Source organism: Choloepus didactylus, chromosome 13 (assembly GCF_015220235.1).
Source record: "Choloepus didactylus isolate mChoDid1 chromosome 13, mChoDid1.pri, whole genome shotgun sequence".
Classification (NCBI taxonomy): domain Eukaryota; kingdom Metazoa; phylum Chordata; class Mammalia; order Pilosa; family Megalonychidae; genus Choloepus; species Choloepus didactylus.
The window spans coordinates 88,333,276-88,358,642 of record NC_051319.1 but is presented as its reverse complement, the minus strand read 5'-3'; the positions used below and the strand labels follow the sequence as shown (position 1 = coordinate 88,358,642).

The window sequence follows — 25,367 nt, the reverse complement described above, 5'->3', positions numbered from 1 at the left end:
ACACTTTTGTGTACAAGGATTAGGATCTCAAACTCCAGTTCAGTGTATGCAGATGTCTGGAGGGGTTAGGTTTTTGGTTGGGAAGGACAGTATCACAGTCAACCATCTGGTGTTTTCAAGCTGCACATATCCTCCCACTCCTGCCCCTATTCCAGTCCTTATTGTTGGTAATTATGTTATTTATGTTTTGACACTTTCTTTTTGTGTACACGTGGATCAATTTAGATGTAATAGCTTACCTTTTATTTTGGCTAGTTGCTTGCTTGTTAAATCTGTTCTCTCGTCATTGCAGACATTGTCTGGGGAGGAGTGGACAATCTCCCATTTCTTTACTGATGCTGCCCAGTGACAAATTTGCCAGAGTTTAAAATTTCCACCTACTAACCATTAGCCTAACCACTTTTGGTTAAGTATTGTTAAGAGTTTGAAGAAAAGAGTTTAGGTTTAGAAAGCCCAACAACACCAGACACATGGCACTAAATGCCATCAGAAATCAGAGTGTTAAAACTAACTGCAACTATATTTGCATGGGCCCTCTATAGAAAGTTATACGAAAAGAGGAAATCGAAGATGAGAATTTGGTCTGTGATGACTCCCTAGTACTAAAAAACAGTAAATCGGGGAGTGGTATAGGGCAGCTATTTATGAGCTTTTCTGAGGTATCAAAGGACAATTTTTAGAGAAGGATCACATCAACAGAAAAACTTGGACATAATCTAAGATTTGGATGAGCTCATTATCAATCAAGACATTTGTCATATTTCTTCTGTGTTCATAGCGGCCTTACTGTTGTGATGAGAAGCAAGAAACCCATAATGGCTGCAGATTACCAGAGTCTCCGTTCTGCCCTAATGAAAGACAACTCCAGATGAATCATTTCTCCATCCACCAGAAAGTATAAGCCAGACTCAGAAGGAAGAGTGCTGTATATTAAACCAACCATATCCACTTCCTGTGGCGCTGTAGAGATGGTTACTGAAACAATGACTTGTGCAAATACCTTTTTGTGACATCTCAGCCTGAGGTAGAATGACTGCTGGCAAAAATATTCTAAACAAGCCTGCTGGTTGACTCTCAAGAAATAGCCTCCTCTACCAAGCTTTTGGACATCTGGAACTTGTAGGACAGGTTTTATAGGTAAAATCAGAAATTTTACAGAAGATTTAATTAAAAACAAGATTCTCGGGTATATGAAGCAATCCAGAGATCAACTGCCAAAGAAGCAATGTAATAAACAAGTAAGCACTTAAAATGTCTACCTCCTGCTAGCCTCGGTTCATTGATCATTCAGTGAAAACATCTTGTTCTCACATCTTCCCCCATAGATGCACTAGCAATAAAATTTAAGCCTGAAGAAAAAGAAGAAAGCAAGTGAAATTAGCTATAGCTATAAGAATAAACAACACCATTCTCTGTAATCAGTTCTTTTCTTTGAAACTCTAAATGTGATTTGAAGAAAGTATTGACAACGCAACTGACTTTAGGACAAGACCCTATTATTTTTTCAGTCTGTCCCTGTTAAAAAGAAAAGGAAGTGCTAAGAACAAAATGAAAATAATGACTGATGTATTAACTGAAATTATGCATTCAATATGCATAGTAACTATTTTTATAATAATGAGTCAGGAAAATGCATTATGTCATTCGTAGGTAGAAAATTGGCATAAGTGGTTCCCAATATACATGGTTAACAGTCAGTATTCAAATTTGAATACTAGATTTGAACACTGAATTTGATATTTTGTCTTGTTTATTGAGAGTTGAAGAGAAAATTTAGAAAAATTATGAAGCTGGGAACTGAAAATCTCTCAAATAAACATGTAAGATTTCTGTTCCATGAACTATTCTTTTATGTTTATGTTTGTATAGAATTTAGGAACAAACAGAAAAGTCCTAAAGAGTCCTTGGGCTATTTGATTAGTGAGTATTCAATTCACATCTGTCTCCCATATTGACACTGTGAGCTCTGCAAGGGCAGGAATCACGTCTCTTTTTGTCGTCTCTGTAGCCCATCCCCAGCACCTGGCACAGTGCCTGGCACATAAAAGGTGTTCAAAAAAGAGCTGTCAAATAAATGAATGAATTAGTACATCTCCATGCCAGTTCTACCCCTCCCCCAAATGTTCTGTTGAGAAAATTGAGGCCATAGAAAGCTGATTGACCAATGGCACATAGTTAAATAGTGGTAAAACTGGCTTTAGGATGCGGTTCCTTATTACCCAGCCAAACCCTCTGCACTTTTGGTGAGTCGCTACCTCATTTAAAGAGAAATGTCTATCTGTGTAAATTTTCTCATCACTGCATTAAAGTACGACGGTGCTAGAAGAAAATGCAAAATTCTCTTACTTTGATCATTTTTTGCAAGATACTAAAGCTTTAACAAATATTTGAATACTGAATTTGATATTTTGTCCATTTATGGAGAGTGGGAAGAGAAAATTTGGATACCTAGAAGAGAACTTGGTATTTGCTTTAAAAAACTAGTGAAAAACTCATTTACTTTCTTTTAAGAGGTGAAAAGTTTTGAGAAAGACTTTGTAGCCTTATTTTATAAAACTACAAATCTAGAATAATTACTGAAGTATTATTAAAGTATTGTAGTCTTAGTGCTTAGGATGATGATGAGTTCTGACTGAGAGCATAATTTTTTTTCAACTTTGAACCACATTCCCTTAGGCTCTGAACAGGAGCCATTTGACATTCCTTTTTTTAATTATTATTTTAAATTAGAGTCTACACAAAACTTTGTACAATAAGTACATAACTCATATATTTTGTTATTATATATTTATTGATTTGAGATTCTAGTATAAGCCCTAATCATTTGCTAGGTTGACAACATGAGGATCTCCGAGGTCTTTCCTAGCAGTGAAATCAGGTGCTCCCATAATTGATGAAATACTTCTGATTCTCTTACGGGTTTCAGTTTCTATATGTGACAAGCAACTTTCCTTTATGGAGTGGCCCTGAAGCCAGCCTGCCTGGGTTAGAATCCTATTGCACCACTTATAAACTGGGTCGCCTAGGGCAAGTTATCTCGCTCTCTTCCAGGTATACACAGGCACTTCCGCACCTCAGTTTTTCATCTGTAAAATGCGTGGTAACAGCACCTACCCCATGGAGTCTTTGCGAGGATTAATTGAGCCAATACATGTAAAATACTTAGGACAGTATTTGATATATATAGTAAGTACTCAAACAGAGTTTGCTATTGTTATTACCTTTTTTTAGTACTCAAATCATTATACACAAAAGGTTTTTAAAAACTTAATAATTTCACTTACAGATTTGTTTCCAAAGGGAGAAAAATAGGCCAACCCAACCCCTAAAAAAAAAACCCAACACTAATATGTGAATGGGCATATAGTAACACTGCAATGGAACCACTCCTCCTCCACTCTCAGCTTCTGTGGTTCGAGAGACAGTGCTGCCCTCCTCACTCCAGGTCTGAGCATATGATGCAGTTGGGCCAAGTAGAGCATTCTGTACTCCCTGCCACTATGGTTACTGCAGGATAGGTAGGAGACTCAGTCAGAGCCAAAGAGACTTATCTGAGGACATTTGTTAGGACTGTTGGATGATATGATAGCATTTGAGTCACTGGTTCAGCCAGCTGTACCCTGGTCTTGCTGTTCCTGAGGGTCAATGAATTCTCTTTTGAAATGCTATGAATTTGCATTTGGTTTTCTGTTAACTGTGATCAAAGTTTATAAAAGAGAGCAGAAGAAGTGTCCAGGAAGGCATCACAAACATGTAGGTTATATTAAAAAGGGTTGATTGGGGGGATTGTGGAAAGAGGGTGGAGTAGAAAGCTCCAGGAATCAGTCTCTCCACCAAAACCACTATTGAACTGGCAAGTACTATCTGAATGAATCACTTTGAAAATCCAGAGTCTAGGGCAACACTGCAGCATCCAGGGAGGAGAAGGAGGAACAGGCTGGTAAATTGCAATAATGACTGACGTTCTTCAGATGATGCAGTGTGGTGGTTTGAAGCTAAATGTACCCCCAAAAACAGGTTCTTAAAGTTAATCCATTCCTGTAGGTGTGAACTCATTGTGAATAGGACTTTTTGATGAGGCTCCTTCAGTTAAGGTATGACCCACCTCATTCAGGATGGGTTTTAATCCTATTACTAGAGTCCTTTATAAGAGAATGTAATCAGACACAGAAGAAAGTCAGAGAAGCAAGAAGCTGAAATCAACCAAACCCAGAAAAGAAGGGAGACCCAGCATATGCCACCATGTGCCTTGCCATGTGGCAGAGGAGCCAAGGATCACTGGCAGCTGGTCTTCGGTAAGAAAGCATAGCCTTGATGATGTCCTGATTTGGACATTTTCTTGGCTTCACACTGTAAGCTAATAAATTTCCACTGTTTGAACCAACCTATTTCATGGTATCTCCCTTGAGCAGCCTAGGAAACTAAAACATGCTGATGAGGATTGGGGCCTTAAAGGGAGTTGTCAACAGGATGAAAGCAAAATACAGTAAAATAGTAGCCCACACTGCACAACTAGCAAAACCTCAGGTTGCCTGTGATATGCTCCAGAGAATAATACACATCTTGTATCTCAGTAAGAGACTCCAAGGACAACTGCAAGGAGGAAGCACGGAGATGCCTAAAGCTGCTCATAGTGTCAATGAACTTGACTATCTTTCTCACAGAATAGATCTTTCTGGAATAGAAATAATAGAAAATGACCTACTTCTTATTGCAAGGACTCAACTGGGAGTGGGAAATCAAGCTAAGCACCTACTAGAGCAGGATTTGGAGACTCAGAATCTAACCTAAGTTGGACCAGCTCTTCAGGTGTTCCATAATCTTGGAACTTTGAAGGATACCAGTATGGGTGTTGTGGATGGATAGTGTACTACTTTAGAAGAAAATATCAACAGCGCATTAGACATCAAAGTTTTGACTCAGGCTTCCCAGTCAGCTGTGAGAGGGGTCCTGGACAACCTACCTGGACAATCTACCTTGCCAACCCCAGGAAATGCTACACCTATCTGTGCTTCCCTCTTATGGCTCTTATTTGTGCTGTTTGTGTACAGGTACAACAGCTGCAAAATGTATTAGCCCAAAAGAGAGATCCTGTTTCTTACATTTGTTTCATTGAAGAAATAGTTAAGAAAGGACAAGCTGAAATTTTATATACATTTTGGAATTCAGTTTCTCAAGTCCTGTCTTCTCAATTTCAGATGGCAACAAGTTCTTCTATGTTTTCGAAACAGGCAGAAGGAGAATAACCTAAATTATTGTGTCTTTATAATGAGTTATGGAAGCATCTTCAACAATACAGTCAAGACATTCAAAGGAATTGTAATTCAAGTGGAACTACAGACCACTATGTTGACCTACAGCCAGAGAAGACCAAAAGATATATCCATACCAGAAAAGCTGGATTGTTATCCAGAAAAGGCTTTGAAAGATTCATGGCAACCCTATGAAGCTGCTTATCTATCAAAATTCTTATCTCAACTCTGTGATCCTAGCAACTTGGTTTTCCCTCTTGTGTTCATAATCCTTTCTCTGATGAACTTGACAAATATCTTTAAAATTATAGCAAGTGAATAAATGTGGCTGTTGTTGATACAAACTACACCTTAGCTGTGTCAAAAAATGTGGCAAAGACTATCCAGTCCTATGGTTTAAAATCTGAGCAGCTTTCTCTCCACACACGGATATGCAAATAAGGTAATTGGACCTCTTACTGAAGGACAGAGAAGAAATATGGCAGCAGGGAATTCACTGTATAAATTGCACCAATCTGGAACAAAGGTCATTTCCAGTCAGAGCTCATTCCTACCACCAACTGAGCAAACAATAATTTCAGCCCTAAAGACAGTCCACGGTCTGTCCACTGTCTTATGGAAAGTGCTGTGCAACCCTTATTGACTTCAGTGGGAGATGCATTAAGGCCATAATCATCACCATGCATCAAGAGGATTTTTCTGGGTCATTATCTAGCTTAGGAAACCCTGATGTGCCTTGTTGTCTGTACACGAATGAGCTACAAGATTTCATTGCTAGAGTCATGAGTGACTACTTTAAGCACTTTGAATCCTTAGATTTTGTCTTTGTCAATACTGAAGCTATTGAACTTTTTATCTGCAATGCCAATCTCATAAGACCTCTTATGTGGCTGGTTGATGATTCTGCACACATGGAATTGGCTGTGAGTCCATTCTGCAGATAAGTATCTCATTTTGGAAAGTCCTACGAATGCTGAGGTCATTCAGACCTCTGTTGTTCCAGACAAGTGAACACATGGCCAGTCTTCCAGCCCTGGAGGACTTTAATACATTAAGCATCATGATGCAGTTTTTGTTCACGAGAGCACTAGTTGAGTTGAAATCCCTCCCTTTCCAGAGAGCAGAGTGGTCCCACACATGCTTTTCCCAGTGGCTGGATGACTATCCATCTGGAAACAACAGGCTCCTCCTCATCGGGGAGACCTGGAAGATTATGTTCAATCAGTAAGAAGTAGAGAAAGCCAAGAATGTGCACCAGTTTATCCCATAAATGTTCAGCTGCTTCAGAAAGCTATGTCTACTCTTCAGTAACATTGTGAAATATTTGTTACTCTTCATTTTGCCCTAACCCATTCAAGATTGGCAGTTAAACTAAATATGCTCTAAAAGACAATACCATCCACTATTTTAAGAACATTATTTATTTTTCTCTATTTCCTATTGATCCTTCTTTATAGCACTTCTACCTTGAATAGTGTGATGGTTAGGTTCATGTGTCAACTTGGCCAGGTGACCCAGCTGTCTGGTCAAGCAAACACTGGCCTAACAATTGCTGTGAGGATGTTTGAGGCTGGTTAATAAACCAACAGGCTGGTTTATTAAATCATCAGTCAATTGACTGCAGCTGTGACTGATGACTCACCAAAGGGTGTGCCTTCCACAATGAGGGAAAGCAATTGGCTGGATTTAATCCAATTAATCAGTTGAAGACTTATAAGCAAGACAGATAGAGGACCTTCACTTCTTTGGCTGCCCAGTGAAGCATTTCCTGAGGAGTTCGTCGAAGTTGCCGGTTCGTTTCCTGAGGAGTTCACTGGACATCTTCCTTGGAGTTGACAGTTTGTTGACGGCTCTGCAGAATTTGGACTCGTGCATATCCACAGTTGCGTGAGTCACTTTTAGAATTTGATAATCAGAGACACCTCTCATTGATTCTGTTTCCCTAGAGAACCTTAACTAATACAACTAGCATAAAATGTCAAAATTGATTCATCATCACAACCTTCAAACTCCACAGACCTGATTTTTCCAGAAAGCCATCCAACTTTTTTCTCCCCTGTCTTTCAGAGTTTCCTACAAAGCTAGATAAGAGAGCTTTCCTTTCACATAACTGAGTATCTCCCTATGGGTATACACACAAAATCCCTAACAATTCCAAACATTTATTAAAACACATCAATTTGACAGAAAGTCTGGAATTGTAATAATGTTCCCAATTATTATCATCTTGAATATCTCCCCCCTCCCCAAAAGAAAGGCAAATCATAACAAAATGGAAAAAAAGTATTTAAGCTGTTAAGATAAGATAGCAACATAAAAAAAAAAAGTTTTTCTCTCTACTACCTTTCTTATTTTACATGAGACAACCCTGGAGTGGAAAGACACAGGACTTTTTTTGCATACATTTAACATCTTCTACTTATTTTTTTTCTATTTATCCAAATAGAAATGACCACTTTGTTTTGGGCATGATCTTTCAGTGCTCCAGAGTGTTAGACAATGCATCTTTCCCCTGTTCTTTCAAATGGGTCTCAGTAATAAATGGACTTTGGCACATATCCAACTCTTAGTAACCATTTTATATACATACAATTATTCCATAGTTTTCCAAGCAACAAATTCTGATAGTTAAATTCATTTGGAAGTAATCACCAGTTAATCTTGAAGTAAGTATTGTTTGACAACTTCTTTCCATTAAATTCTACAAACATATTTTATTTGGAGGTAACTGTAGAATTCTACTCCGTTACACATTTAAGCTGTTTAAATAAATTCCCACATTAATTCTCACACCAGGTAACTGGTTTATATGTCATTATATCATCATCTCAAGAAGATACGAAACATTTTAGGGATTCATAGAAAAATAAACAACATGGTTGAAGAGATCTAAGAAAATGCTGACTTTTGAAATCTCACTTATTTTCCTTGATGTTCTCTATCCTCCCCACCCATGAGAAATCATGTACAGAAAAATTTTAACTGAGGTTAAATTCCAAAATAAACCTTCAAGCCAAAATCTTTTTCCAAGAGAATTTTCCTGACTTCTCTTTTTTTCAAATCTGGTTAAAATATTTCAGGCAATTAACTGCAGAGCTTCAAAGTTTCACCCAGGTTGCTTTCATGTACCTGTCTCAACAGGGAACCACAATTCTGCCTCTACTACATTACCTAGTGGAAGTACTTATCACCAAAGGGCTAGGCCACATGTCCAGTGGCAAGGAAGACAGCTTAAAATCTGGTATTTAATTATTAAATGTGCACCATATTTGGGCGTAATTGGCATTAAAATAATCCAGTAATGCCCATTACAAATAACTTATCTGGACAGACTCAATAATCAAAATAATTGGTTAACTTTAAAATAAAAAGAACCACATGTTTAACAACATATAAATAGCTTGATAAGAATGAACTGATGTGACCGAGGAGTCTAGAAATTCTTGGGTTAATTATAACAACATGGTGATAGGCTTTTAAAGGTACTTTCTAAACTCAGCAAGCCAGTGTGCTCCAACTGCTCCATTGACAACCCGATGATCACAACTGAATGTAGTGGATATCATGCTAGCTACATCAAAACCTTTTTTTATTATCTGCTTGAACCAGACTATCCTCTGAAGCACCAATTGCCAAAATACATGCTTAAGGTGGGTTAATAATAGCAGAGAAATTCTTAATTCCAAACGTTCCTAAATTGGAGATTGTAAAGGGCCACCCTGGAATTCATGTGGCTGTAGTTTACCCACTCAAGCTTCGGTTGCTAAAGAAATAACATCTTTCACAATGGTTTCCAGTCCTTTTATATGTGCATTAAATACAATAGGAGTTATAAGTCCTGCAGTAGTACTGATGCCAACACTGATATCAACAATGTGATTGTGTCTTATATCTGTGTCCAGCCAAGAAGAATTTGCTTCAGAAACTTTTAAATATGCCAAAGCTGAAGCTTTTATGATGAAGTCATTGACAGAAATTTTGCTGCTCCCTTCTAACATCTTATTAAGTTCTTTCCGTACCAACAAAACTTCTCCCATATTTACAGCAATAGAAAGGTAATAATGAGCTATGGTTTGCTTAGACTGCGTTAATTGCTGTGTGGTAACTCGGGGAATGTTGCTGAGCGGGATATGAGTGAAGACACCTGTCGGAACTGGTGTCACTCCTGGGCCTGGGAAAAGCACAGCAGTTGCTGGGCAGGAGCAGCTCTGGGAGGCACAAAAGAGTCCATGTCCTTCTTGGTGATTCTGCCATCTGGTCCTGTCCCTTTCACTTGTGCAAGGTCAATCCCTTTCTCTGCTGCTAATTTCTTTGCAACAAGGCTAATAAACACCCTTCCCTTTGGTCCAGCAGAAGTAGCTGGGCAGGTGACTACAGGTATAGAAGCTACAGGGTTGGGGAGCTGGAGGAACAGTGGCCACCGGGGGTGGGGTAGGTGGTGGTGCTTGGGGTTTTAAATCAGTTACTTCAGTTGGCCTATAGTCAGCAAATGCTGGTGTATCTGCCCCTTTTCCTACAATGATACAGAGTGGGGCTCCTAGAGGGATATCTCTTGTGCCTTCAGGGATCAAGATTTTTGCGTGGTAACCTTCTTCCTGAACTTCAAAACCTATAGTGGCCTTGTCAGTCTCTATCTCTGCCAACAAATCCCAATTCACTTAGCTTTTCACCCACTTTGTTTTCCTATCTCTGAACCGTGCCAGTGGTCATGGTGGGAGAAAGGGCAGGAAGAACCACCTGCATATGAGCGGGATATGAGCTACCAGGAGCTGGAGCAGAAGGTGTGGGAGGTGAAGCAGCAGCAGCAGCAGGGGTTGATGCTGGGGCTGCTTGTGGGGGACATGCTGCACAGGAATCCAAGGTATAATTTTTAAAGGCCTCAATATCCTCTGGCTTTTCAACTGTAATACAGATAATTGCTCCAACTGGAACATCTCTGGCACCTTCAGCAACAAGAATCTGCCATGTAACATTCTTCCAGGCTCTCAAACCCAACAGTGGCTTTATCCATTTCAACCTTTGCAATTAGATCACCCTCACTGATTTTTTTCCTCTTCCTTTTTTTCCCAATGGGCTATGGTGCCTCCCTGCATTTGGGGGAAATAAAGGGCAATGGAACCTTCTGATGTGGTGGAAGACTATAACAGCGGCGGCGGAAGACTATAACTGGCAGTCGGGCAGCGCCAAGAGCTGCAGCAGAAAGCGATTCTGTGGTGTGGCCCAAGAGCTGGGGCTCCAGCCGCAAAGTGCCCAGACCCTGCCCTACCATGTGATTGCACTATTGCAACTGGCCGGGGCTGGGCCAAACCGTGGGGTCGTGCAGAGAGCTTCGGCTCCCTCCCACGAGGCCGTGCACCGGACCCTGATTGCAGCCCAGGGGTGGCACGCTGGGCTCGTGGTGCACACACCCTCCACATAATGCCACGGACCCCGAGACCCCAAGACCCCAAATCCAACCTGACCTCTCCAAGAGCAGCATGGTGCAGTGTCCCCTATTGCTTTGAAAGGGATATGATCAAGTTAGGTACTAGGTCCCCTGCTCCCTTCCACCTACCTTCTTCAATAAGCATGCGTCCCAGTGGTTCCCAAATTTGGCTGTATATTAAAATCACTGGGGGAAATTTAAAAAATCCTGATGCCCAAGCAGCACCCCATACTCATTAAATTAGAATATCTAGGAGTAAAAACTAGGCATCAAAATTTTTTTAAAGCACCACAAAGGATTCCAATATGCAACAAGGTTGGGGAACCATTGATATATCCCAAAGGTAAGATATAGGGTTAAGTGTTCTTGTTTAAATATGTCATACTGTATCTTTAAATAAAGTAAGGGTTTCTTTAACAAAGAAAGGGTGAGGGTTGATTGGCTGCTAGAAAGGCAAGTCATGTGGTTAAGCCTGCAGACCCTGAAGCCACACTGCCTGGGTTTCACCTCTAGTTCAACTGCTCAGCATCCATGTGGCTGTGGGCAAGTCACTTACCTGTCTGTGCCTCCATTTGTTCCTCTGTAAACCTGGGGAGGTAATAGTATCCACCTCATAAGGATGTTCTGAGGATTAAATAAGTTAATATATGTAAGGCACTTAGAATGTTGCCTGCTAAGAAACAGGTGCAATGCAAGTTTTAGTTCTTATTTTATCATTATTTTTCAGATCTGAAATAAATTTAGATACAATGTATCAAAAAATAGGGAAAATGGCTCTTATGTTGCTAGTTGACATTTTTCTGTATGCAGAAGAAGCAACTGGTGAATTAAAAGTATCTTTGTAGTTCTGCAGGAAGCTGGTACTCACTAACAGGAATGAATAAATGAATGATCATGTAATAAACCCAATTATGGGGCAAGCAAAGGGTGAGGCAAGTCAAGGAGTTGAAATATGTGTGAAATAAAACAGAAACAGATATCAAGTGCTAGGTGAAAGATTTATGTTGAGGATGGTCAGACAAACCAATAGTATAAAGCATGGGATCTGTAGATACAGCTTCTAGTCTTGAGTCATTCATTCATTCATGTCATTTAGCAAATACTTAACAATCACCTACCATTTGCTAGGCACTCTTCTTATTCTCCAGTGAACAAGACCGTCCTGCCCAGTGGCGCTATTTCTAGTTGGGTGGGAGGGCACAGCAATATACAATTACTAGTTATTGCTGAATGTGTGACACCAGATCAGTCCCTGAAGTTGTTTGCATATTATTTTCTTCATCTATAAAATGAGATGCATGTGAAATAGTAGTGACGGGGAGATAGAGTGGTACTTTTCCTTCTTACATTGCAAAAGATTTAAAAATTAAATGCAAATATGGAACAAGGACATAAGAAACCACTAGGGGGCAAAATGAGCATGACATTCTGCTGATGTGAAATTCTAGAAACGAAAAGAAGAGTCGTCCTTTATACATCATGAAAAAATAAGAAAATAGCAAATATGTTTATCAATACAGGGACAGAGTTCTACAAAATAGTTCTCCAAATTTGCCTTGTTCCATGAGTAAATGATTTGATTTAGAGGCTATGTCTTTACCAGAAATAATGGGTTTGCAAGAAGCAGACTATTTCCTTAGTAAATGAATAGCAGCTCTAAGTGTATATTATAACCGAAAGGCCATGTCTGTAGAACCACAAACACCAAGAATATCCAATCTTCAAGTAGCCCTTTACTCACACGTCAGAATCCAATACATATTTTGAATTCTTTCTTTCACATCTTTATTTATTCATCAATATTAACCTGTATCAGCCTGTCTTCTCTGACTACAAAAGAAAATGTTTAGGAGAGAACCTAAGATGGCAGCTAGGAGAGACAGGGAAAAAAAAACACCTCTGTGAAAAATACTAGATAAAAGCCAGAAACACCAGTTCCAGCAATGCACCAGCTGGAAAGTTCCGCTGAATCCCCAGGGACCATGCACTTGGTGAAACCAGGAGTCTGCGTTCTGAAACAAGTGAGTGAGCCTGTTGATTATCCGGCAGCCATGCTGAGGTGTGGGGAAACTATGGGTTGGCGTTTGGAGGCAGACTAGTTCTTTTTTAAAAAACCCAAAAGCGGCTGCAGATACAGCAGCGAGAACTGCACGGTGAAGCTCAGCAGGAACGGGCTGTGTAAATGCCTCAATATCTGGCGTGGCGATAGCCTTTAGCACACCCACTGCTATTTGCCTTTCACACATCCACTGCTTACTGTGTCGGAACGAGGAAGGCAGAGGTGAGCCAAAAGGGGAAAAAAAACCACACCCCTTGCAGCCATCTTTCTGGCGGGCTGGGAACGCTCCTGCCTAGCGCAGGCTCCATAGCCCAGAGATGCGTCATGGGACCCAGTGTGACAGGAAGAGTTTCCAGCAACACACACATGTGCTACAATATCAGGCGTGGACAATAGCCTTTTGCGCACCCACAGCTAATTGTCCCGGAGCTGGGAAAGCTGAGCTGTTCAAAAAGGGGGAAATTAACATGCCCCATACAGCCATTCTTATAGCAGGCTGGGAACACCCCTACATGGCCCAGCAGCTCAGAACTTCCCTTGAGGGATGGCGCATACTTGTGACGTAGCACAACCTTCCCTCAGCAGAAGCCCTAGAAGGGCATGGCTTGGAAGAGGGACCCACTCGGAAATCCCAGGGACCATAAGCCAATACCAAGGACTTGTGGGTCAGCGGCAGAGACAATCTGTGGCCAGACTGAAATGAAGGTTTAGACTCTTGCAACAGCCTTAAATCTCCAGGAACACCTGGGAGGTTTGATTATTAAAGCTGCCCTCCCTCCCTAACTGCTCAGACACATACCCCACATTCAAGGTGGACAGCACCAACAACACACCCAAATTTGGTACACCAATTGGACCCCACAAGAGTCAGACCCCCACACACCACAAAGATAAAGTTGGGGTGAACTGACTTGAGGGGAATAGGTGACTCACGGACACGGTCTGCTTGTTAGTTAGAGAAAGTGTACGCCACCAAATTGTAGATCTGACAAATTAGAGATTAAGCTTTGAATATTCCTACATATCCTAAAGAACCCTATCAAGTAAAGCAAATGCCAAGAGCCCAAAAACAACAGAAAATTTTAAAGCATATGAGAAAACCAGATGACAAGGATAACCCAAACCCAAACACTCAAATCAAAAGATCAGAGAAGACCAGTACTTGGAGCAATTAATCAAAGAACTGAAGACAAACAACAAGAGCATGGCACAGGATATAAAGAACATGAAGAAGAGCATGGCACAGGATAAAAAGGACATGAAGAAGACCCTACAAGAGCAAAAAGAAGAAATTGCAAGAGTAAATAAAAAAATAGATGAGCTTATGGAAATAAAAGAAACTACTGACCAAATTAAAAAGATTCTGGATACTCATAGTACAAGACTAGAGGAAGGTGAACAACAAATCAGCGACCTTGAGGACCACAGAACAGAAAATGAAAGAACAAAAGAAATAATGGGGAAAAAAAATGAAAAAAAATCAAAATGGACCTCAGGGATATGATAGATAAAATAAAACATCCAAATATAAGACTCATTGGTGTCCTAGAAGTGGAAGAGAAGGGTAAAGGTCTAGAAAGAGTATTCAAAGAAATTGTTGGGGAAAACTTCCCAAACCTTCTACACAATATAAATACACAAAGCATAAATGCCCAGTGAACTCCAAATAGAATAAATCCAAATAAACCCACTCCAAGACATATTCTGATCACAGTGCCAAATACAGAAGAGAAGGAGCAAGTTCTGAAAGCAGCAAGAGAAAAGCAATTCACAACATACAAAGGAAACAACATAAGACTAAGTAGTGACTACTCAGTGGCCACCATGGAGGTGAGAAGGCAGTGGCATGACATATTTAAAATTTGGAGAGAGAAAAATTTCCAACCAAGAATACCTTATCCAGCAAAGCTCTCCTTCAAATTTGAGGGAGAGCTTAAATTTTTCACAGACAAACAAATCCTGAGAGATTTTGCTAATAAAAGACCGGCTCTACTTCAGATACTAAAGGGAGCCCTACTGACAGAGAAACAAAGAAAGGAAAGAGAGATATAGAGAAAGGTTCAGTACTAAAGAGATTCAATATTGGTTCATTAAAGGACAATAAGAGAGAGAGGGAAAAAATATAACTGACAAACATAAACCAAAGGATAGGATGGCTGATTCAAGAAATGCTTTCACAGTAATGACGTTGAATGTAAATGGATTAAACTCCCCAATTAAAAGATATAGATATGCAGAATGGATAAAAAAATATGAACCATCAATATGTTGCATGCAAGAGACTCATCATAGACACAGGGACACAAAGAAATTGAAAGTGGAAGGATGGAAAAAATATTTCATGCAAGCTATAGCCAAAAGAAAGCAGGAGTAGCAATATTAATCTCAGATAAAATAGACTTTAAATGCAACGATGTTATGAGAGACAAAGAAGGCCACTACATACTAATAAAAGAGACAATGCAACAAGAAGAAACAACAATCATAAATTTTTATGCACCCAATCATGGTGCCACAAAATACATGAGAGAAATATTGGCAAAACTAAAGGAAGCAATGGATGTTTCCACAATAATTGTGGGAGACTTCAACACATCACTCTCTCCTATGGAGAGATCAACCAGACAGAAGACCAATAAGGAAACTGAAAACCTAAACAATCTCATAAATGAATTTGATTTAACAGACATATATAGAACATTGCATCCCAAATCACCAGGGAACACATTCTTCTCTAGTGATCATGGAACTTTTTCCAGAATAGACCATATGCTGGGACATAAAACAAGCCTCAATAAATTTAAAAAAAATTGAAATTATTCAAAGCACATTCTCTGACCACAATGGAATACAATTAGAAGTCAATAACCATCAGAGACTTAGAAAATTCACAAACAACTGGAGGTTAAAAATGAGGGGGAGATGAAAACATTCCCAGATAATCAAAAGTTAAGGGACTTCATTACCAGTAGATCAGTCCTGTAAGAAATGCTAAAGGGAATTGCGCAGGCTGAAAGGAAGGGGCACTCAACAATTGACTGAAACCACATGAAGAAATAAAGATTCCAGTGAGGATCACATGATAAATATAAATACCAATACTACTGTATTTTTGATTTGTAACTCCACTATTACTTCCTACAGGATCTAAAATACATAAAGTGTAATGATAAATCAGTGGTTTTGGACTCAATGTGAAATATGTAATTTTTGACAAGAACTACATAAAGGTGGGGAAATGGAAAAGTATAGAAACATAGTTTATGTGTCCTATTGAAGTTAAGTTGGAATCAAAGAAAACAAGATTGTTATAGATTTATGATGTTAAATTTAAGCCCCATGGTAAACACCAAGAAAGTATCAGAGAATATGATCATAGAGATGAAAAGTAGAGTATATGTTACGAGTAGTGGGGGAAGGGGCAATGGGGAGTTGAGAAATGAGTGTAGGGTTTCTGTTTGGGGTGAAGGGAAATTTCTAGTAATGGATGGTGAGAAGGTGATGGCATTGCAACATTGTGAATGTGATTAATCCCACTGAATGGAATCCTTGGGAGGAGTTGGAATGGGAAGAGTTATGCTGTATATACATTTCTACAATTGAAAAAAAAGACAGTCTAAATAGATAATGACTATTAAATGCCATAGATGATCCTGGATGAGATCTAAGAATAGAGGAGAAAAGGCTTCAAAGGACACAACTGGGACATAAGAAAAAAATGAAAAATAGAATGTAAGCTTTATATCAATGTTAAATTTTTGAACTTCTTAACTACACTTAATGTGATTACATAAATGAATATTCTTGTCCATAGGAAATATATATGTGAATTATATTATTTGCTCAAGGATGTGTACAACTTGCTCTCATATGTTCAGAAGACAGAGCAATAGATGATGGATAACAGATAGGGAGGGAGGGAAAGAAAGAAATGGTAAAGTGACAATATTAAAGTTGGTAGATCTGGGTATCAGTGGAGGGGGGTCGGGGTATGCTGGGGTTCTGTGTATGGGGTTTGTATTATTTTTGCAACTGTCCTATAAGTTTGAATTTATTTCAAAATAAAAAGTAAAAAAAAAGAAAAAGAAATTGCTTACTATTCTTCCTTTTCCCACTTATAGCCCATGGAGGATATGGTAGTTTTAAAACATGTCCATAAATTCTTTGACACTCTACTGAACGAACTTAGGAATCTAATTTCCTTTTCCTTGAATATTGGCCAACCGTAGTGACTTGCTTCCAGCCAACTGAAAACAGAAGTGATGCTGTGTGACTTCCAAGGAAGGTATAGAAATGGTGATACAGCTTCAGATTGACTCTGTCACAGGCTGCTCTTCCTCAGAACCCAGGCACCATATTTTGAGGAAGCCCAGGCCAAGTGGAGAGGCTGTGTGTAGGTGTTCTGGTTGAGAGATGAAGTGCCAGCCTGCAGCCAACATCAACAGTGAGCGAGCTGTCGGAGAAATACAGTACTCCCCTTCAAGTCCCCCAGCTGAAGCTGTGTGGCACAGAAATGTGCTGTCCCTGCCAAGCCCTGCCTGAATTGCAGATTTGTGCACAAAATAAATGTTATTGTTATTGTTTTAAGCCACTCAGTTTTGAAGTGATTTGTTACACAGCAATAGGGGATAATTGTCTTCAGGGATCTGGCAGAAGAATTTAAGAAAATAAACTACCCAGGGACTCCTGCTTCTGTGGGTTCTCATTGGCATGGATCTACCCATCTCCTCCCCCCACCCTCTGCCAAACAGACACAATTAAAAAAAAAGATTCTTGAGATATGCTGTCCCTCAATGTCTTAAACCATGTGCACTAGTGCTCAGGACTGAGGGGTCTTGAAGGCAGGTGAAGGCTTCTTGTTTAGGGGTGTCATTATCACTGACAAGAAGGACATTCCTTGGCGGGTACTATATACATTCTCCCAAGCAGCTGGTCTGCATATGAGAGCCTTTTCCTGGTCTGGACCTTCCAGTTCACGAACAGGGAATGGCAGACTGGCCTGCTGGAAATGGGCTGGAAACTCTGTGGTGACCTCATCAAGTATTTCTGCAGCAGAGGTCTGGGGGTGGCTTACTTGCAGCTGCCTACAGGGGAGGTGGGAGAAGAGGACTTTTTCAGGCAGAGACAGAGTCTCTCTGTTGTATATAGTGACTGGCATGTGACAGATGCTCAATAAATATTTGTTAAATAAATGAGTAAATATCACAAACACAGTATTACTCTATGTCCTATGGTTGAGATACAAAAGTAAATATAACATAACCTGTCCACTAACAGAGCTTCTGATATAAGTGGATGGTTATAGTTACTTACATACAACCTAATCTTTGTCTGTCACCTACCATCTGAAAGGCACAAAAAAGATACAGTGGTAAAGCTGACAATAGCCATATTGGTAAAATTGCTCAAATCCCTTAACTTCTCTTGACTCTCACTTCCTCATTTGTAAAATCAGAGGGTGGGGAACAAATGATCTCAAGGTTCCCGGTAGTTTTAATTCTCTCTAATTCTCACTATGTGAAACCCAATCAAACAAAGGGCATTCTGGTCATTTTTTAGGCACTTGCTTTCATGATTTGGATGTGAAGACAAGCCTACTTTTATTAATTTTAGAGGTATCTTAGTTAATTCAGGCTAAACTTCCAGGCCCCTCTCAAAATTTTCATGTGAAGCTGAGATTTTTAATTGCCAGAGGCTGAAAAGAGAGTGTGTTGGAAATTACAACATTCAGTACGGAAGTCAATTTTGGAAATAAGAGGACGGACTATTAGAGAAAGTCCAGAAAACAAATGATTTTTATAAACCTAAAATCAAATAATCTTTTAAATGATGTTAATCTTGCTAAAATAAAATCTTAGCAAATGTCAAGAAATATTTATACTCTCTTCCAGGGAAAATTTCATTATCTCAGACAGGAGGGGATTTATTATTTTCATTAAATTCTGTAAACTTAGGACTGCATAGGGAGAAACAAAAACATCTAGACTGCTTGATGCAAAATCAAAAGGCATAAATATGTTTGTCTTTGACCTCCAGATCTAAATTTGCAGAATTTAATGAAAATCATGTTTGATTTCACGTGCCTCCTAATTTATTTTAAAATAAATTAATCCTCATTTGAGAAAAAGAGTTTAATTAGCAATATAATTAGTAGTCATAATAAGAAAAAGTCTTATTTAAGTACTTGAGAAGCATTATGGTTAGTATATAGTAACTTTCCCTCCATGAAAGGAAATTGAGAAGTCCACAAAAATATCTATTTTCAAAGCTCCACTCAGATTTTTAAGAATACAATAGATAAACACAAAAATTAATAAGACATCATTGTTTAAGAACTGGAAATGTCAGACATTAGTGCTTCCTTTTAGCAGGCTTGTTCTCATTTGTAATTTGATGGCCTCTCACTTTGTGTTAGCAACTCTGATGAAGAATTCATTCTGGCATTTCTCCTTCTACGAGCATGGAACTGACTCTAAACCCAATGCAGGAGTTTACTTTGGGCCAAGTGTTAACCTAGACCTCCAAAAGGAAACAGTTGGAGGACTCCATTGCTATGTATTTGACTCAAGAGGTTTACCACTTTTTGTAACAGGGACACTAAACTAACAACATGAATATCTAATCAGAATGAAAAAAATCAGAAAAAATAAGATCATTATTCTTCTGAGCATGTGTGCAGCAAAAGGCTGTCTGTTTTTCTGAGCAAAGGAACACAGTAATATAATGCTGAACGAAATATTTCAAACCATCAGTTTAGTCTTGTTCATCCCCTTCCCCAACAGCAGTGAAATGTTCCTTCTCCCCAATCATTTCTGCACAAGCTACAATGAAAGCACAGCTATGCCAGCATCAGAGTTACCGTGAGATTTTTAAAAAATAACTTTCTTCACACCTCCTGCCTTTTATATTTCAAATATTCTTCGTGGGGATATGGGAAGTAGTGTGGTACAATGGACAGAGCATAGGCATTGGTGATGGACTCTGGTTTAAAACCTAATTATAAAATATGTACATACATATATATTTGCATAGGTACATATATACATGCTAATTGTGTGACCTTAGACAAGTTACCTAAACTTGGTAAGTCACACTTTACCCACTGGTAGAATGAGGATGATATTGCTTCTTAGGTTGAAACATATGACATTGCCTTTTTCTATAGGCCCCAAATAGTCAAATATTGGTAATTTCATATAGTTTAATCTCTACATAAAGGAATGTTGTAGACATTAAATGAGAAGATGTGAATTTGTTAAAAGCCCAGGACAACACTTGGCACCACGTAAGAGTTTAGTATATGGTAATTCCCTTTCACTTATTTATTTGTATCATTTATACATCCACAATAATGAGTCACAAATGAATATTAAGTACTATGACTTAATATTCATTTGTGACTGGCAGTGTTAAGTGCTTTCTACATAACGCACAAACCCTTTTCCCTGCTTTACTTATCAGCCCAACAAATAAGAAGATGACACAGAGTAACCCTCTCCATCCTCTGCTCAGGAAACACATTCTCCAACTTTTGGGTAAGAATTGAATAAATTGAGAATATTGATGAAAAAGGATGTTCTGCTGCACACAAGCAACAAGCTAGGGTGCTCTCCCTCAATGTTCACCTGTCACATGCCCAGTGACCTATCTCATACTCAGGTGAGACACTATTATTTGCATGACATTAATGTGAACATCAGCTCAAAATGAAAAATTAGAACTCTGTCGCTTGGGCATGTTCATTCCAAATGGCAAGCTATAAAATTAAAACAAGAATTAAAATTTATTTGACTTAAAGCTCCCTGGGTGGCAATATCTTGTCATGGAAATATTGTCTTACAATAAAACACAGCTTAATATGGCATTCTTTATAACAGCAAATAGTTAAGCTGTAATGATAAGCAATAATGGCTTGAAGTGCCTATAACTGAGAGGGTCATGAAGAATTCTAACAGAAAAATATGAAAAGTACATTGCCTAAAAGACTTCTGACCACGATAGATTACACTTGCAATAATTTCTAGGCTGCCCTCCTGTTAAGTATAATAAAACCTGATGCCCCTATGGTCTTAAGAAACTTTATACATTAAAAATTTTATGGCAATTTTTTCACTTGTCTGGGATGCTACTGTTTTCTTTCTTTGTAAATAAACAGATTTTCCACATCATAATTCATCTTATGTCTCCTGCTAAATTAAATTGTGTATTAGGGAAAGAGAAGAGAGAAAAGGAGACAAAGCAGAAAGATGAACTCATCTTTAGCATTTGAAATAGCATGAAACAGAAAAAGAATCAACTATTGGTAGCAGTGTTCACAATTTGCAACCACAACTGCTATTAACATATGGGCGATTTTTCAACCAGTATTTCTGATATCAAAAGATATTTGTGAAACTAAAAATTACAATGCAGACAAGCCCAATTTGGAAAATCTGGGACACAAGATAAAATGAGCATAATTTTAATGCACTCCACTGTATCAAGAGGCAAATTATAAAATAATACAAAATATGCAGGTCAGACTAAAAGTACATGTGTTTGATTTATCTCAGAAGCAGTTTCTTCAAATCCAATCATTATAGATTTTTAAAAGTCCAGTTTGGTTCCTGACAAAATTTTATTGCTTCTATAGCTATATAGATTCAGCAGTGATAATAATTGCCAACATTTATCGAGCACTTAGTACTCAGGTATTGATATTTATGTGCATTTGCTCATATAATCTCCTGGCAACCACATTAGATGAATGCTGTTACTATTTTGCTCTTGAAGATGAGAAAAGTGAGGCCAAAAGAATTTAAATAACTTATTCAAGGTCCACAGCTATTAAGTGGTAGAAGACGTAAATGCAGGCAGTCTGGTTCCACTGCATGCACCCTTAACCACCGTCGCAGTCCATGAGGGCCATGCCAGTCCAGAGGCCAGAGAAGACAACAAGCATTTTTGGATACATGAACCTTTATTTAGGGCTTATTTACAGGGTGAGAAGTTGTGGAGAGATCATGACAGCTCTCTCAAGCCAGGCAAGCGTCACATTCACAGGAAAGATGACCGAGCGATGCAAAAAGGGCAGAAAGCCTTTTATATGAGTTCAAGGCAAAGGCCTTCCTAAGGGTAGGGAGAGCATAGATGCAGGAACAGGTCACTCTGACCTGGGGGGTGGTGCAGGAAGGACTAGAATAACACTTGAACAATTACATTTTGCTCTTTTTGTGAGACTAAGAGCCTCTCACTTCCTGCCTGCTTGCATAAAGTTACATTTTAAGGTCAATTTATCCTTTTTCTCTTTACTGGCTTAGAAAGACAATAGGTTAAACATTTAGCTGCCTAGGTCATGCAGACTGCTGTGCACCAAAGATCTGCAGGCCTGTTTTGCTCAGGCCACAGGTTGCCACAACCACTATGCTATATTAATTAAAGTATATGAGTAATATAAAGCAAGCCTAAATGTAAGGTAACCCATCATTTGACTAATGAGATTACAAAAAAGTTTTTGTCAACATGAATATATGAGCATTTGGAGGTGTAGATGCAATTACCAAATATTTCATTGCAATATTTAAATTATTAATGTGTATATAACCACGTTAGGTAAAGTAGTAGATAAGAAATTTTGCCTTTTTCCACATTCACATTTCATAAAACAATAAAAACACATCTTTGTAGTTTAGCACAAGGACTCAGGAGTCAGATGTCTGGGTTCAAATCTCAGGTCTCCTATTTCCTAGCTTGATGTTTGACAAATTACTTAACTACTCTATGCTCAGTTTCCTCATGTGTCAAATGGGAACAATAATAACACATACCTCTTCAGGCTGTTTCAAGGCGTTATATGTGCAAAGTGCTTAGAGCAGAGTCTGATGCATAGTAAGTAATACAGATGTTAGCTATCATTTTCAAATGCTTCCTTTGCATCCTCAGCATGAACTGTTATTTAACAGAATTATCAGGTTTCTTTGTTGACCCTGACATGATGCCAAATCCCCACCTCACTTGAAGTTTGTGGATATAAGTGAAGCATTCTGGTAGGAGAAAACTGCTCTTAGTCAAACCATAATTTTCTGGCCCAATTCCCTATGACATATTTACTTTGAAACAATTATCTTAAGAAAAGGGAGTTTTATTGCATTTATGAATTATGTGTTCATATGGATGCTAGCATGATTGTCAAACAGATTTAAAAATATTATTCATGACTAGAATTTTCTTTCCTTTTTTGTTACAAGCTTGATAATTGATAAATTAGTTTTCCCATAAGGACTGAACAAGCTCTTACAGGCCCATTTCATGTTCCATCATTTCTTGAGGTGGTGGAGGCTTTCTGCTCCCAATGAAACAAGCGCAATTAACTGAGTTCAGCACATTACCAAGTTTCCTTTAATATAACTTTCTGGAGTCTGTCCTGGGGTGGGGAAGTAACACTGAAAACTTTCCAAAAAGAAAGGGGTATTTACTATTCATGAAATTGACTGATGCTCTCAAAATCCCCAAGGGGCTTCTGCAAGATACTTTAGCTTGTTTCAAAGTCAAACATACACTATGGCAGATTTATTCAAGTAACTCAGTTTTCTTGTTTGGCTTCTCCATTGGGGAAGGGGATGGAGGGGATAAAATCAAGTAAATACGGCAATTTGTTTTCACAGACAGAAGCAGTATTTGAATAAAATCTGTATCTGACAATTCATTCCTAAGCAAGCAATTTTTTATTGCAAATATTTTTGTATTTCATTCAAATCTGAGTGATGTCTCTTCTGCATGGGGGGAAGCAAAAACATTGGAAGAGACAAGAGGGACCAGAATTTTTGTCAAACATAATCAGTAAAGCAATGAAGTGATGGATTATTGTGTTATTGATGACTAAAAACTAAGTGTTATGGATAATGTAGCTTAAAGAAAGTATAATCACATAATTTATCAACCAAAGTGGTTGATAAGCTATTTTTGAGACTGAAGAGAGGACGAAATTAATCATCATGCTAGAAAATCAGGCACAAAATGGGACAACAGGACTGTCCTCAGCACATCAGGATATGTGCTCTTTCTATCTAAAATTTTACAATCTGTTTTGTTAAACTCATTAGAAGTGGTGGTAAATGGGTGGATGAGCAATTTCAAAAGTTCACTGATGGGGTAGAGGGCCTCAAAGGATTGCTTCCTGTTGTTCTTTAGAGTTCTCTTCTGGGTTTTTGGTTTTGTTCCTGTTGCTATTTTTTGTGTGTGTTTTCTGTGAGTTTGTCTTATTTCGTGGGTGTTTTGTTTTGTTTTGCTTTGCTTTGCTTCCCAAAGCAATAGTCTGGCTTTATTTGTGAGGACCACAGAATGTTGATTCCAGGATATAATGCAAGGACTCATGGTATATATTTTAATACAATCAGCTCGGAAGACAGTCCTGCTCATTGGTTAATGGCCTGGGATTTGGAGTTAGGCGGTTAGGATGCCACCGTTTTGGAAGTGATTTAATATAGCAGCCTGAGCCATCTATTCCTAAGGAAACAATCTGATTGTGTCAGGTGTCAGCTTATAACCTTCAGCAGTTTCCCACTTTTTTTAGAAGCAACACCTGAATCCCACAAGGCCCTGCCAGTTGCTCCATTCTCAACTCCAGCCTCAACTCCCTCACTTGCTGCTCCAATGACACTGGCTTCATTTAGACCACTGGCTCTCAACCTCTGGTGATTTTGCCCTCAAGGAGGGATATATGGCAACATCTGGAGACATTTTTAGCTGTCACATCTGAGGGGCGAGGGGTGTGCTACTGGCATGTAGTGGGTAGAAGCCAGCAATGCTGTTAAACATCTTACAAGGTACAAGGCACTCTCCCCCTTACCCCCCAAAGAATCATATGGACTAGAATGTCAATAGTGCTGAGGTTGAGAAAACCTAATTTAGAACATTTCTCACACTATGCTCTCTCTCATACCAGGCCTCGCCCAAACTGTTCTGTGTGCCTGACCACTCATGCCCTCTTCCTTGTTTTGCCCTTCCCTTTTCCCCAATAAACTAATACTCACCATTTTGTTCATCTTCCTCTTATAGATGAGGCTTATAGAGAGGCTTCCCTGTCTCTCTTCCCAGATGAATGTTACTCCCTTTCAAACACTTATGGAGCACTTAAGAATATTAGTAACAATTTTATGTGTATTTGTATAATGTTTGATCACCCCTCTGCTCCAACAGCAGCCGGTAGTCAGAAACATTCACCTTGTTCTCACCATAGTATTCCCAGCAGCTAGCATAGAATTATCGTGCAATATTGAATGAATCAACTCTTAATACCTTCACCTACAAGAAAAGTAATCATGTCATTAGGTTGTGAAGATTAAATAAAAAGATACATGTAAACCACTTAGCACTGTCCCTAAATCACAGTAAATCCAGAGACACACAGGATTTATAATTTATGGACAAGTGAAGAGCGAAGTCGGTTTCATTCCAGGGGTTCCACGCTTTCCTCCATACCCTCCCTCTACGAAGCAATTCTCCCTCCTCCCAACTAGTAACCGGTAGTTGTTGCGCCTGCGCTTTCCTACCTCCGCTGCTAATCAGGCTGCCGAAAGCATTTTCCCTCCCCGCATTGGCCCGCCACAGAACCAGCCTGTCGATTCTGCGCATGCCCCACATTATGGGCTAG

The 25,367-nt window shown here is 39.0% G+C and overlaps 2 pseudogenes; one reads left to right on the top strand and one right to left on the bottom strand.

Moving 5' to 3' along the window:
* Positions 1–4,428: 4,428 nt before the first annotated feature.
* LOC119507783 lies at positions 4,429–6,563 on the top strand (annotated as a pseudogene).
* A 2,141-nt stretch (positions 6,564–8,704) lies between these two features.
* LOC119507782 lies at positions 8,705–25,357 on the bottom strand (annotated as a pseudogene).
* Between the last annotated feature and the right edge of the window lie 10 nt (positions 25,358–25,367).